This window comes from Protobothrops mucrosquamatus, unplaced genomic scaffold (genome assembly GCF_001527695.2).
Source record: "Protobothrops mucrosquamatus isolate PMUCROS unplaced genomic scaffold, P.Mucros_1.0 scaffold1555, whole genome shotgun sequence".
Taxonomy (NCBI): domain Eukaryota; kingdom Metazoa; phylum Chordata; class Lepidosauria; order Squamata; family Viperidae; genus Protobothrops; species Protobothrops mucrosquamatus.
The window spans coordinates 123,244-126,462 of record NW_015387724.1 but is presented as its reverse complement, the minus strand read 5'-3'; positions in this window follow the sequence as shown (position 1 = coordinate 126,462).

The window sequence follows — 3,219 nt, the reverse complement described above, 5'->3', positions numbered from 1 at the left end:
TAAGGTGAGGACTACCTGGATTTATACCTTCAAGTTCCCTGATATTTGCAATAATTGAACTAAGTTATGACTGGTTCTGCTTCCAGTTAAAAAGTCCCACAGCCCAACTTTTAAGGGGTAGCTATTTTAAAGTTCACATCTTATCCTTCTTTTTCTCCTTCCATACCTTTTCTCTCTCTCCTTTGAGGACTAACTGACAACCCTTTTAAATCAAGGCAGCTGCTGCTTATTGTCAGTCGAAGGTTTCTACATGACATCCCAACATTTGTTAGAGTAAAAATAGGTACACTTAAAAAAAAAAAATACATGTGCTTTATATTTGGGAGAAGAGGCAGGGACTAGAAACGGCTTCTGGTGAGGCCCATAGCTGGACCAACAGGCAAAAGAAACTTTGCCTGACCTGCTGGTTTATTTTGCATTTAAAAATAAACAGGTTCAGTTCTTGCATGATTGCCTCCCTATTATGCCTAGCTGGTCCCCAAGCAATATTATTTTGCAAATTTTGAAAGCCACGAGAGAAAAGCAAACTGGTCAGAAGTAGTAAACCCAGAAGCATAATCTGCCACCTCCCCCACTACACCTTTTAAAAAAAAGAAGTCCGAATTCCATTGTTATCTGCAGCAAGTCTAGCCAGTAAGAAAATAGGAAGCGTTTGAAAAGTATATTTCTAGTTCTTATGAATTCACCAATCCCCTAGAATAATCCTCGTTCCAAGGCAGTGTGGTTGATTTTGGGGGTTTTCAAAAAAAAAGATGGTGGAAAAATCTGAACTTTTCTTGCATGCTTTAAGACACAAAAGAATCGGAAAGGGTGTGTGTGTGTGTGTGTGTGTGTGTTCATGTGTTGTGTATATTAATGGCTCAACAGGACTGGAAGCTGAGATGCAGGGACTAAGATCCAGATCTTAGTTAGGCAGTACTGAGAGTTAGGCAATATTGATTGATGTTACAGGAACGAAGAAATCCTGTATTCATGGGTTCCACTAAGTAAATTGGAATAGAAGAGTTTTAGCAAAGTTGATGAATGAGAGCTAAAAAGGGAGGTGGGAGTGAGGGCTGGGCCTGGAAGGGTTAAGGGGGAGCTGAAGCCTGTGTTAGGCCTTGTTGCCATGGCGGCAGACTGTCTCATTGGCACTCCCTGACCCCTGAAGGGGGATCTTGGGGAGGGGGGAAAAGGCTGAGACACAGACACTCCAGGCGGAGTTGGGGCAAAGTCTCCAGAGAATCAGTCTAACACCTGATACTACAACAGTACAGCCACAGCCCCCCCCCCCNGGGGAGGAATGAGACAGAACAAAAAGGAAGACAAAAGAAGGCCCACTCTCCAGGCTGGCCCACCACTGTACAGGAACCTGTTCAATGGAGCCTGGCTTCTAGTAGAAAAGCAGGCCCCCGTCCTTGGCCCAGACCAGGGGTAGGCCACCTTGGCTCTTTTATGACTCGTGGACTTCAACTCCCAGAATTCCTGAGCCAGTGATGCTGGCTCAGGAATTCTGGGAGTTGCAGTCCACGAGTCATAAAAGAGCCAAGGTGGCCTACACCCCTGGCCCAGACCCATTAGTGACAGAAATGTCTCGTCCGTTGCAAGTTTCAGCTTAGGCAGAGAGGCCTTGCTTTTTCCTAGGTGGGAACTAGCAAAGGAAAGCCACGGGGCCTTCTCAGTGGTGGGGCCTGCTCTCTCGCAACGTTTCTCTTTCAAATACAGGGAGTCCTGAACTTACAACAGTCCGTTTAGTGACCGTTCCAAGTTACAATGGCACTGAAAAAAGGGCAACGTATGACCATTTTTTCACACTTACGACCACATGATCAAAATTTCAAAAGTCATCTTGGCAACTGACTCATATTTATGACGGCCGCAATGTCCTGGGGCCATGTAACTTACCTTTTGCAACCTTCTGACATGCAAAAGTCAATGGGGAGACCAGATTCACTTAACAACTGTGTTACTATCTTAACAACCATAGTGGTTCACTTGGCAACTGCGGGCAAAAAAAGGGCTTAACTGTGGTCTTAAGTCGAGGAATATCTGTACAAGCAAGCTCTTTCTCGACTTTCCCTTCTAGTATGGGCTTCTGCTTTTGTTTTAGCAACTGCCTGGAGAAAAAGGCAGTTTGTGAGGTGACATCAACATCCAGTTATGGCTTAAGTTCTACTCTCAGATATGAAGCTGGCTTGTAGCTTTGACTTAATACTAGCAGTAACAACAGCAACTACTATTAATTGTAATTGCTATAGTTCTTTTTGTTGTAATTCTTATATGAATCCTAGAAAAAGCCTGTAAATTAATAATCTGAACTCTAGGGCTATGAGGGAAAATAGTGATCGATAGATACATAGATAGATAGATAATAGACAGATAGATAGATAGATGATAGAGATGAGAAATAGAGGGCGGGAGGAAGGGAGGAAATATTAGAAGCAGAGAGAGGGAGATAGATAGATAGATAGATAGATAGATAGATAGATAGATAGATAGATAGATAGATAGATAGATAGATAGATAGATAGATAGATATGGAGACAAATACATGGGACCACTTTTGCCTCTTGCAGCAGTTCCCATACAATTAGCAATTTCGCTGAAATAATAAAGGAAGGAAATACAACAACTGCTATCAATGAGTGACAAGGCGTTTTCCCTCTTAATTTATTATTTATTTTACTTGCATCCCGCCTTTATTCTTTTTACAAAAAACTCAAGGCAGCAAACATAACCAATACACCTTCCTCCCCCTATTTTCTCCACAACAACAGCCCTATGAGGTGGGTTGAGTTGAGACAGAATGACTTTGCCCAAAGTCAGCCAGCTGGCTTTCCTGGCTAAGATGGGACTTGAGCTCACAATTTCTTGCTTTCAAGCCTGGTGCCTTAACCACTAGACCAGGGGTAGGCAACCTTGGCTCTTTTATGACTCATGGACTTCAACTCCCAGAATTCCTGAGCCAGCATGGCTCAGCTTGGAAACCTCTCCCTTTCCCCTCAGCATGGCTGGCTCAGGAATTCTGGGAGTTGAAGTCTACGAGTCATAAAAGAGCCAAGGTTGCCTACCCCTGGCCTAGGCCTGTATTTTTCAACCTTGGCCACTCGGAGATGGATGGACTTCAACTCCCAGAATTCCTGAGCCAGCCTGGCTCAGCTTGTAAACCTCTCCCTTTCCCCTCAGCATGGCTGGCTCAAGAATTCTGGGAGTTGAAGTCCACGAGTCATAAAGCGGCCT